Source organism: Jaculus jaculus, chromosome 10, assembly GCF_020740685.1.
Source record: "Jaculus jaculus isolate mJacJac1 chromosome 10, mJacJac1.mat.Y.cur, whole genome shotgun sequence".
NCBI classification, from domain to species: Eukaryota; Metazoa; Chordata; class Mammalia; order Rodentia; family Dipodidae; genus Jaculus; species Jaculus jaculus.
Genome location: NC_059111.1, coordinates 102670784 through 102683713, shown reverse-complemented (window position 1 = coordinate 102683713; position 12930 = coordinate 102670784).

The following is a 12930-nucleotide window of genomic DNA, read 5'->3' as shown; positions in this document are numbered from 1 at the left end:
TTGCCATGAGTTCGAGGCCAGCCTGAGACTACACAGTGAATTGCAAGCCAGCCTGGGCTAAAGAGAGACCCTACCTCAAAAACCCAATAATAATAAGAAGAATATATTTGGATTCCTTTAGTTTACTATGGCTTTAAAAATGCTTATTGGCTAACTTGGGAGCAAGCTTGTAATCAGAAAGAATTATTTTCACTGTTTCACACCACACACATGCAATGGCTCACAGCAGGTCCTTAGCTTTTGGCATCACCTGGATATCACAATGACCTTTACTTAACCAACTTCTAACATGTCTTGGCTGAAGCTCATATTCCTGATGTGGTCACAGCTTACAACTTTGCCAAACACACCTGTCCTACTTCAGGCATTCTCCCTTCTTTCTAAGTACCAGCAGGTACAGCTTTGAAGACATTGGAAAATTTTTAAACCAACAAAAGAAAGCCTGTGGGGCTTGTTAGATGGCTCAATAGCTTGAGGCACTTGCTTGCAAAGCTTGCAGCCCCAGGCTCAATTCCCCAGCTCCCCATGTAAAGCTGGATGGGCATTCATTTACAATGGCAAGAGACCTTGGTGTGCCCAATACATGAACACAAATAATAAAGAAGGGAAGTCTAGAAAGATCAGCGATGCCTAGAAGCAGGTGTTGATCACTTTAAAATGGCAGTGACGTTTGCCACCAAATGCCTTATTTTATGGAATGTCTTTTGCTTACACTTTAGATATCTTTGAAATACACTGGTTTCCTTCTCAGAAGTCCCCATAGGAAGGGTGAAGCCTCTTTGATAGGAACACAGACTGAACTATCAAGAGATCCAAAGTGTTGTCTTCAGAGGATGTGCACCCAGGAGGAAATGGAATCAGCGCCTCAAAGCTGAGTCCAACCCCGTGTTCACGGCAGCACCGGCCACAGAGGCTCTGTGACGTCATTGATGCGAGAGTGGATTCTCTAAGCCGCAGTGCAAATGTCCAATGGGATATCTTCAGCCATTTGTGCAGGGAGCCCTGCCAATTTTTGACATGGATGAGCCTGGAGGATGTGATGCTAAGAAAAAAATCAGTAGGACACAAATGATCTTAATGATATGTGGAATCTAGAAAAATCGAACTAGACGTAATGAGTAAAATGGTGGCTGCCAGGGGTTGGGGACAAATTGCTCAGGTCCAGTTTTTGTTGTAAGGTAAACAAGTGCTGAGGGTCTGGTGATTAGCATGAGTGGTGACGGATGTGTTAATCTGGTGATGATCACTCACTGCGCGTGTGTGTGTGTGCGTGCACACACACTGAAAAAGAAAGAAAAGCCCCATTCGTACAACGTTATAGGAGAAAACTTTATGAAAGGAGGGCCATAAAAAAAGTTAAAGATACAGGGCTGGAGGGATGGTTTAGTGGTTAAGGCGTTTGCCTACAAAGCCGACGGACCCAGGTTTGATTTCCCAGGACCCACATTAGCCAGATGCACAAGGAGGCACACGCATCTGGAGTTCATTTGCAGTGGCTGGAGGCCCTGGCGCACCCATTCTCTCTCTGTCTCTCTCTCCCTCTGAATAAATAAATAAAAATTTTTAAAAAAGTGAATGGTGCACATAACCCTCCCAGAACCTTCAGGAGGCTCTATGGGGGATTGGCATGGAGAAGGAGAAAAAGGGACAGAGATTAAAGGACCAAGGCACCTCGAAGGAGTCTGAAACTAATTTTATTTCCTTTTCTTTGTTGCTCTTTGGCTTACCAGAGGCTCTCCACTCCTTCTCCTTCTCTTCACCTATCCCTGCTTCATCTTCTCTCCTACTTCTTCCCTGTCTCCAACACCTGAGAAGGGCAACCGAGAAGAAACTGAACCACAGTGAGAAAGTGTTTCCTTTGCCCAAGGCCTCCCCAGCGTCAGTGCTGCGTAGTTGGCCCGCCTCTTGCTCTTGCCTTGTCCCTCCCCTCCCCTCCGGCTCCCATGATCTGTCCCAGAGAGGTGAACAGCACTCAGTAACTCACTGCTCACCTTGGCCTCTCGGGGTTCAGCATTCCACGGGTGGCAATAAAGAATCACCCTAGGGAAAGGAAAGCACACAGGTCGCCAGTAAAGAAATCACCAGCTGAGCCCAGGGATGAGCTTGCTGGTTACAGGCCAATGTTGAGGGGATATGATTCCTCTCCTACAGCCGTTGTGTTGGTCTCTTTCCCTCTAACATCCCATAACTTGTCACTTCTGTCTCTTCAGGCCTGCTGGTAGCTGACTTTGCTCCCACCAGAATATGGATGGATCTAAGATGCTAAGAATATCACGGACCTGGAGGAGGCCCAGGGCTGTGGGTGTTGGTTGGGTGGTACCCAAATAGATTGTGTTAGTATTCTTTTTTTGAGGTAGGGTCTCACTCTAGCCCAGGCTGGCCTTGAACTCACAGTGATCCTTCCTCCTACCTCTGCCTCTCAAGTGCTGGGATTAAAGGCGTGCACCACCATGCCCGGCCTAGGTTATTACTCTTTACTACCTTTTTTTCTCTCTCTCTCTCTCTGCTATAATTCTCAATTACAAGTATACTCAATTATTTATGACTTAGATGTTTGCCTGCAGAGAGGAACTGTGCCATTACCGATGGTTAAATCATGTGTGATCAGTGATAATTCTAATAGAAACTACGGCTGTTGGCCCTTCCATGTAGGTTGCTTGGATGGTGATAGTCTACGTTTGGAAACCACAGTAGTGGGAAGTGGTCACTTGCTGATTCTGATGACCTAAGGCAATCCCTGGAGCACATACCATGCCTGGGGCCCAGGGCCTAGCAATTTTTTGTTGTGTTAACTCTGTTCTTCATTCTTCATCAAAAATTCCATCTGTGCCTCAGAGCATCCATCTCAGATCTAAGCTTTGTGAACACAGCCAGGATAATGTGAGAACAGGGACCACATGTTATCTGTGGCAGCAGAAGCAAAAACAGGTTTCTTCCCCTTAGTGGCCGTAGTGAACATAGTAGGTGTTCAAAAAATTGTGGGTAGATTTGGGGAAATAAATTAATATACCTCACTTTTGTTCAAAACAGTCACATCACTTACTTTTTTTCTTTCTGAGGTAGGGTCTCACTCTCGACCAGGCTGACCTGGAATTCATGATGTGGTCTCAGGCTAGCCTCGAACCCACAGTGATCCTCCTACTTCTGCCTCCCAAGTGCTGGGATTAAAAGTGTGTGCCACCATGCCTAGTGCCATAATTTACCTTTTAAATATTTTATTATTTATTTATTTGCAAGCAGAGAAAGAGTGACAGAGGGGAATGAGTACACCAGGGCCTCTGGCCACTGCACGATGCACGTGCCACTTTGTGCATCTGGCTTAAATACTGGGGAATCAAACCTGGGCCCTCAGGCTTTGCAGGCAAGTGTCTTTAACTGCTGAGCCATCTCTCTAGCCTTAACTCACTTTTTTGTTCATTTTTATTTATTTATTTGAGAGCGACAGACACAGAGAGAAAGGCAGATAGAAAGAGAGAGAATGTGCGCGCCAGGGCCTCCAGCCACTGCAAACGAACTCCAGATGCGTGCACCCCCTTGTGCATCTGGCTAATGTGGGTCCTGGGGAATCAAGCCTCGAACTGGGGTCCTTCACAGGCAAGCGCTTAACCGCTAAGCCATCTCTCCAGCCCAATTCACTTTTTTTTTTAGATCGAATGTTTTATTTATTGATGAAGTTGATGAACAGGGAAAAAGCAAAGACCGCCAAAAAGAGATCCATATGAAGAAAACTAACCTCATCTCTCAGGTTGCACCCAAGATCCTAAATGTCATGCTTGTAGGACGTGTGCCTCTGGCAAACATACTACCAAAGGATGCGAAAGGAAGCTCCTAGACTTCATTCTGTGCAAACCTTGGTTCCAGGGCCTTAACAACACTGATGGGAAAGACAGAAGTAGAAAATCTACTTATTCAAATGGATGTTTCATGAGGTAGAAACCATATTCAATATTGGGGGAGACTTCTTTTTGCAGGATAAAATTAAGCTATGCATATGACATACTTCTGAAGTGAAGAGTCTGTCACTCCAAGTAAGAATATGTAGCTTGATTGTCACCTCAGTCGGGGAAAAAAACTATAAAAACATTCACAGTTCCCAGTGAAGTCTTACCAAGCTGAAGATTGAGTTAAGACTGTCATTCAGATAGGTAGACAGTCCTGTATGGGGTGGAATCACCTCCCTTCGAAACTGTTGGAAAGTCTGGTTTCTTATCATTACTCTTTGTTTAAATTTTGTCTTATAACAGTGTTCAAACATACCAAAAAATAGGGATGTTAGTTTAATGAGTCCTAACTCATCACAACTCTATAAGCTTATTTGCACCTATACCTTCAAATTTGGGGGTGGGGGGAGGGAGTGGTTAAGTTGCTAGAGTATTTCATTGGTATGTCATTCCTCCATGGTTCTGCCCAGAACCATGATCCGTGAGAACCATGCTTTTGTTTGTGAACGAGTGGGTACCAAAGTATCTAGCAGGTAGAAGTAAAAGAGCAAATGACAAGCAGCAGGTGGGTAGCAGAATGTCAGGCTGATCCTGCAGCATCCAGCAGAAATGACGGGGCGGGCCCTGTTGAAACAGTCAGCTGGAGTCCCAGTAGATCAACAGACCCAGGCAGAGCATCCCCTTTTCTTCCAGTGAGCCTTCCAGTTAGCTATTTCCACCATGAGGATTTTTATATGATGGGATAAATGGTAGTGACCTCTGCTCAAGTCTTCAGATTTGGGGGTGGAGATGTCACCAGACAGCCTGGGAAGTGCTTTGCCTTCCAGGTGTTCTCAAGGACTTGAGGTACTTAACTCTTAGGCTGTTTATTGTTATCCTTTCTTCATATCACAGAGTCAGGGGACCAGCCTGCTCCAGGGTGAGGGGTCTTAGATCTGAGACAGGGGGTCCAGAATCAAATCTCAGCAAGCTTATACAGCACGTGTCAATTTATTAAAATAACTTACATTGCATATACACAAGTCATCTTGTGCCATTAGTAAAGATCTCTGGGTTAATCCATCAAATTTGAAATTTACTGAAATCTACTGGTGAATAGATCAAACAGACTTTAATGAATTGCTTCTCTGGCCATGGTTTCCCGTTGGCTAGAACTAGAGGCCATTCATCAAAATAACTGTCATAGTGAAGACATGCTGCTCGTCAGCCCACAGACACCGTCCTCTTCTCAGACCAGGAACGGGTTTCCAGAGACATGCGCAGAGTGCAGAGATTCATGGGGTCCTGTCCCTACTTATAGGACAGATGAACAGAGAGGCTTACATGACTGTATGACGCTATTTATCTAACCTTTTCTGTGTTAGCCACAGTCAGACTATGGTTATTTCTAGTTTCCCATAAAATTACACAGGTAATAGGCTTGTCTCTATGATCTCAGTGAAGATAAGAACAGCTGCCTGAGAGGCGAGACCTATGCCTCCCTGCTTTCTCTCTCTCTCTTTCTCTTTCTGTCCCCCCCCCCACTTTTGATACACGCAAACACATGTACACATATATGCTACGTCCACGGCGACCTCGCCTCTGTAGCAAAGATGCCTCTACACCGGAAGAGAGCTGAGGACAGAGGGCCAGCACTCTTTGGAGGGATGCCCCTGGTGACCCCTTGGCAGTCAGTTACTGTAATGGTTCCTGCTGCCCATAAGAAGTCACAAAGACCCGATTGCTGGCGCCAATGGGCTGTTTTCTGCGCTCTGTTTCTTTCCTGCTTTCTTCTAGCTGTTTGTCTAAGAACAGCTAATTCAACACTTATTAGTAATCATGCACGCAATCAGAGTACAAGAAACAATCTAAGCATTGAATGTGCCCCTCCTATGATTAGGGCAATGGAGGATATGTATAACTCTAATAGGAATAAAAAATTAACTCTAAAACAGTTTTTAGATGGTGTAGAGCAAAAACAGCTTATGATGTTTGAGAACGATACTGAGCCTGAAAAAATGAAAGTAAAAATGTTGATCAGTAATGTTCATTAGAAGCATGACAGTTCTACAGGAAAGGGGGTACAAAACTTAGGCATTCCCACCAGGAAACTTCCTGGGGGATATGTTCAGTACTTGATCAAGGGCAGATCGTGGATACCACCGAAGTGAACTCCTAGAGCTGGAATCTACTTAGTTCCACTCCCCTATGAGGGAGGATATGATAAATTCAGTAATAGATGGGTAAATTATGAAGGAAAAAGGAGGCTATGGCATTCTCTTCCATTTATGGGAACATTTAGCAGGGAAGTGTAAGCCTTGATGTTTATACAATAAACAAGTAAAAAGGGAATTTCTAAAAAGTATTACACCAGCCTTAAAATATTGGTGGTCTTTTGGATGGAAACACTTTTATAATAAATATGAGGATCATATAAATGATTTAATAAGTGGAAAAAAGATGGTTTGGGACAGTCCTTGGGGCATGACAGTCCTTGGGGCATGACAGTCCTTGGGGCATGACAGTCCTTGGGGCATGACAGTCCTTGGGGTATAAGAAATAAGTAACCTGTTATTCACCTTACACCTTTTGCCCTAGTTTCTGTTCGTATAATGTTGTGGTCAATGGTGCGAGACGTGCTTCTCAGAAAATGGGTACATTTCCTGCCTGATAAACACTACATGTATAAAATAGAACAATACTTAAGATTGTTTAAATTAATAATTCTTGAGATCACTTGTTCAATCTATATAAAACCTTAATGAAAACTTCAGTAAATCGCAACAACATATTCAACTTAGAGTGTGTCTGTCTGTCATTTCCTCGCCAAATCCCGAGTTCTCCTTGAGCCTTCGCCCTTGTTCTCCCTCGGTCCTGATCTCCCCGAGAGTCAGTCCGCGGCACATATATGCATTATTTCCCTGGGAAGATAAGACTAAGTACAGAAAGGCACCTTCTCAGAGCAGTATTGCTTGTGACCGTGACTTACTGCCTCTGTGTTGTCCCTGGAACAGGCTTTGGAAGTTGCTAGTAACTTGGGGAAATACTACCCGACATTACTTATAATTCTGTTTCAAATACTAGGTCACTATGCTGAAGTTTTACCTCCATCAAAACTTTTTCTATTTTTATTTTTTTTTTAGATAGTGATTCACTAGGCTCAGACTGGCCTTTGAACTGGAAGCTGGCCTTAAACTCCTGATCCTTCCGCCTCTACTTCCCCAGTGCTGGAATTATAGGCCTCTACTACCTCACCCAGCTTGGAAAACTTTCTGTAAAATATTTGATTTTAATTTATTTATTTGAGAGAGGGAAAGAGGCAGAGAGAAAGAGAGAGAGAGAGAGAGAATGGGTGCACCAGGGCCTCCAGCCACTGAAAACGAACTCCAGATGCATGCGCCACCCTGTGCATCTGGCTTACATGGGTCCCAGGGAATTGAATCAAGGTCCTTTGGCTTCACAGGTAAGCACCCTAACTGCTAAGCTATCCCTCCAGCCCTGGAAAACTCTTTATGAGTGTCTGAAGATAATGATAAATAAGAATTCTAACCTTTCTTCAGGGGTAAACGTCAGAAAGTCTGAAACCTTAGAAACCTTAAGAAGTGATTGTCTCCAAAGGAGAGAGTGAGGGTGGATTTAGAGAAGGCACTTGGTACTCGTTACATGCCTGCTATGTAGTTGAATTATTTGACTATTTTGCCATAAATATCTATCCACTAAAATGTTTCAAATGATGTTTGGAAATATCTGTAATCAGGTATACAGCGAAATGTACAAAGAGATATATTTGAAAAAAACTGGTCCCTGACTCGCTTGAATTGACTTTGGTAACTTTCAGACCTCTAAATTATGAAGTTGCCTGGGCTCATTCTCCCAAACTTCATTCTTTGTACCCCCACTTCCTTAGACTATCATTCAGCTGGAGATGCTGTCTACAAGCTAAAGCCCGCTACATTTGCATCTGCATCATAAACCTTTTCCTTGAACTTCCTATTTTCAATGGTCTTATAAAGTTTTCCTCTGCATATCCAAAAAGCCACCTCTTTCCATATCTCAAACTTCCCTATCACACCCTCTCCTTCTACCTGTTTCCAGATCTCAGTAAATGCAAACTCACTTCCCCTGCAATCCTACATCCAATTGGTGAGAAACATTTTCCGTTGTATCTTTACCTCTTCCCTGCAGACAATGGTCTCTTAACAGGGATCTGCTGAATTCAATCTGTCTCACTCATTCTTTCCTGCATCTATTTTTAAAATATTTTATTTTATTTATAAACAGAGAGAAAAGAGAAACAAACAGAGAAAGAGAGAGAGAATAAGTGTGCCAGGGCCTCTAGCCTCTGCAAACAAATTCTAGACGCATGAGCCACTCTGGCATCTGGCTTTACATGGATATTTGGGAATTGAACCTGTGTGTTAGGCTTTGCAGGAAAGTGTCCCAACTGCTGAGACCTCTTTCCAGTCCTCTCTTCTATATGTAACAGCGGATGGATGAGCTCCTTCCATGAAGTAAGTGAGATCATTATATTTCCTGCACTCAACCCCTCCCAGCGCCTCCTGCCTCACTGAGAAGACAGAGCTAGCTAACACCAAGGCCCCTATGGACACATGATCCCCATTGCCCCTAACTAGTCCAGCTCCTGCTACCTTCTCCCTCATGCATTTTTTTTGTTTGTGTGGCAAGCGCTCTTAACCCTGGAGCTATCTCCCTTGTCCTTGAAGTTTTCATTTTCAGTCCCAATATAACTTTGACAGGATTTTAAATAATTTAGTAACTTTATTTATTCAGTTTTGGATTTTCATGGTAGTGTCTCACTCTAGCCCAGGCTGACCCTGGAATTCACTATATAGTCTCAGGGTGGCCTTGAACTCATGGCGATCCTCCTACGTCTGCCTCCCGAGTGCTGGGATGAAAGGCGTGTGCCACAGTGCGTGGCTGATTTAGTGACTTTAAACATGTATTCCATTTCTTTAATCCCCTCTGACCCAATTTGGGCCCAGCTTCGGAGGTACATGACTTATCACACCAACGTGTGCCTACGCTTGGAGAGATGGTTGGCGAGGTGAAGGAAATGTCAGCTCAGACAAGGCTGCACTGTAGCTAGTGAGCTCTGATGTGAAGTAGATGTTCGGCAGGAGGGAGGCCGGAGTAGATCAACTTAGGCAGTTGGAGGGCTGAAAGTGGCCTGGAGCATCCCAGGATGCCTCTGGATACCCCGAGCTTTGGGCCCTGTGGTAGTTTGAATGGATGTCCCCCAACAGACACAGGGGTTTATTAAAGCCTGTGACTTGGCTGTTTGAGGTGTTACTGGGGGCGGATCTGAATTGCAGCCTAAGATATGCAGAGTACCTGAGCTTCACCTGGACCAGAGTGAGACCCTACCTTGGGGAAAAAAAAAAAATGAGAGAATGAGCACATCAGTGTAGGAATTAAATGAACATTTCTTAAGTGCATAGCAAATATTAACTATTCAATGGAAAAATTTAGTCTCACTTCATACCACCTGTCAATAATAAACATTGGAAAAGACTCAAACGCTAAATGGGTAGTTGTGCTCTGAGCAGAAACTGCACATTGCCAGCATTCAGTTTGTAAACATTATTATATTCAATCACAAAACACAAACATTCAGCACTCAAAAATCTAACACAATGAGCTGGGCGTGGTGGCGCACGCCTTTAATCCCCACACTCGGAGGCAGGCGTAGGAGGATCGCCTTGAGTTCGAGGCCACCCTGAGACTACATAGTGAAATCCAGGTCAGTCTGAGCTAGAGTGAAACCCTACCTCAGAAAGCAGCAACAAATCTAATACAATGAATGCACTTCAACCTGCTGATGACCTCCAGCAGTTATAAGTGCCTCTCTCCCCCTTTATTCCACATTTCATTTCTTATCCAATAGCTCTTTCTCTGCTAGTCTGTAAGCTTGACAGAAAAGACATCTCTATCTTCCCAGTGGACACATCAAGTTGAAAGTCATAGAACTTAGTAAGGATGAAATTCGGTAAAGACTTCAGGCTGAAAAAAAGGGAAAGGTTTTACTTTCCAATAATGACAAATGGTGAAGTAACTTATCAAACACTTATGATATCTATAAAAATGATGCATACAAAAATTTTCTGTATAGCATTCCAAAATATTCATATTTTGATATAAAGGGATAAAAGAATGTGACTCTGATCTAGAGAATACCTTCAATATGTAAGTGTAGAAAAAATTGTCTCCATACATATATATTTTCTAAATAGCCAGGCGTGGTGGCACACACCTTTTTAAAATATTTATTTTTATTTATTTATTTACTTATTTGACAGAGGGAGAAAGGGAGAGAGAGAGAGAATGGGCGGGCCTCCAGCCACTGCAAATGAACTCCAAACACATGTGCCCCCTTGTGCATCTGGCTAACATAGGACCTACGGAATCGAACCTGGATCCTTTGGCTTTGCAGGCAAACGCCTTAACCACTAAGCCATTCCTCCAGCCCTGTCTTAATATTTTTATCCATTTATCTATTTATTTTAAAGAAAGAGAAAGAGCAGCTGGGCATGGTAGCACATGCCTTTAATCCCAGCACTCAGGAGGCAGAGGAAGGAGGATCACCATGAGTTCAAGGCCACCCTGAGACTACATAGTTAATTCCAGGTCAGCCTGGACCAGAGTGAGAACCTACCTCGAAAAGAAAAAAAGACAGAAAGAAAGAAGGAAGGAAGGAAAGAAAGAAAAAGAGAATGAGTACACCAGGGCCTCTAGCCACTGCAAATGAACTCCAGATGCGTGAGCCACCTTGTGCATCTGGTTTACATGGGCACTGAAGAATCAAGCCTGGGTCCTTAGGCTTTGCAGGCAAGTGCTTCAACCACTAAGCCATCTCTCCAGCCTGAGAAATTTATGTTGGCATGCCAGTAAGAATAAAAAGTGTAATGTGGGCATACTGGCGCACACCTTTAATCCCAGCACTCAGGAGGCAGACGTAAGTGGATTGTTGTGGGTTTGAGGCCACCCTGAGACTACATTGTGAATTCCAGGTCAGCCAGGGCTACAGTGAGGCCCTACCTTGAAAAACCAAAACAAATAACTAAATAAGTAGTGTTCAAGACAGGGAGAGTAGGATCCCAGTATAAAATGATGGCGCTGGGCGTTGTGGCGCACACTTTTAATCCCAGCACTCGGGAGGCAGAGGTAGGAGGATCGCTGTGAGTTGGAGGCCACCCTGAATTCCAGGTCAGCCTGAGATAGAGTGAGACCCTACCTTGAAAAAGAAAAAAAAAAAAAAAAGATGGTAAACCAAGGGGTCAGGTAAGAAGACTGCATCTTGCATCTCAACTTTCTCACCCAGAAGAGGAGGAAAAACCTCACCTAAGAATTTGAATTATAAGCCCGTAAGTATTAAAGTTTGCTCTTTGAATTCACTCTTGTAGTGCTGTCCAAGAAATCTTGAGCAGAGATTCCACTCAAATTAGTCTCAGGTTGGTGGCTGACCAAAAAGCAGCAACTAACAAAACTCATGACAAGACTTGACTCACCTCTTGTTTGTTTGTTTGTTTTAAGGGTCTTGCTGTAGCCCGGGCTGGCTTGGCACTCACTCTGTAGTCCCAGGGGCTGGCCTTGAACTCACCTACCTCTCCTATCTCTGCTTCCCGAGTGCTGGAATTAAAGGCCTGTGCCTCCACACCAGGCATGACAAGACTTCACAGCGGCCAGGTATGGAGGCACAGGCCTTTAATACCAGCACTCTGGAGGCAGAAGTAGGAGGATCTGCTGTGATTTTGAGGCTACCCAGGGATTACATAGTGAATTCCAGGTCAGCCTGGGCTAGAGTGAGACCTTACCTCGAAAAAAAAAAAAAAAAAAAAAAAAAATAAGAGGGGCCCACAGTTGCTAGTCAAGGAAGCAAGGTGAAAAACAGAAGCAATTTGCATCCTAGAACTAATGAAACAGAACAACTAAAATCTTCACAATGGCCATCAAAACAATGAGGTCATGGATCAAAATTACTTTCCTGAAGTTATAAAATATATATATTTAATATGTAAGAAAGTAAAAATAAATTTATTTTAAAATTTAGACATCACATTTTAGGTAGACCCATTTTTGAAACAGTACATCAACCTAGGGTCTTGAAAAATCACTGATCTTTCTCTCTTCTTGCCTTCCATTCTTGTTCTGCAGCGAGATACCCTAAATTCATATAGCTCCCTACCATCTTGGGACACTCAGTTGACACAGAGATTAATATGATGGTCAAGTACCAAGCCTCCTTCAGACTGTGAATGGTGTCCTAACCACCATTAACATTTTAGCACCTACTATGTGCAAGATACTAGATAAGGCCTGGCAAGAGGGCCCTGTGGTACAGAAATATTTCTTTCTTGCATGCATTTACTGAATTTGACAGTTATCAGCTGAACACCTCCAATGCAAGGAATATAAAAGGGCACGTGGTTGGTGAGCTAGAATGTACTGTAACTATAAATGAAGACTGGACCTAGGAGAGAGGGGGAGGTGACTAGTTCACTCCCTGACACATACACAGCCCCAGGGTATTAAATGAGGAGGTGCTGGGACATTTAAGAGAGGAAATATTTCCACAAGAGATCAGGAAATTACCTTTCTCCAGGGAGAAAGAGAAAGCCCACTTGCCCTAATACTGATGGCCTTGGAAAGCACCTTAAGGATTTTTCTCCCAACCTAAACTCTTACATGTTTCCACCTCAGAAGTTTTGGCTGTGACCCCACCTTTTAAAGTAGTGGGCTTTGGTGTCTGGTCTGGAGAGCTGTGCTTAGCCTAGCCCGCCAAGACTTTGAAGGAACTGGACAGGGCCGTTAGATTAGGTTACCTGCCCCTCCATTTCAGGGACTGTGCATTCCATTGACTGGAGTCTCATATTTGCCCTTAGGGGATGGAAGTCAGATGGAACTAAATAAACGAATGATGAAAGCAGTCTGAGTTTTGTTTTAGGCTAAATTGTTTTGTTTTTATAATGCAGCTCACAAAATCACTGGGACT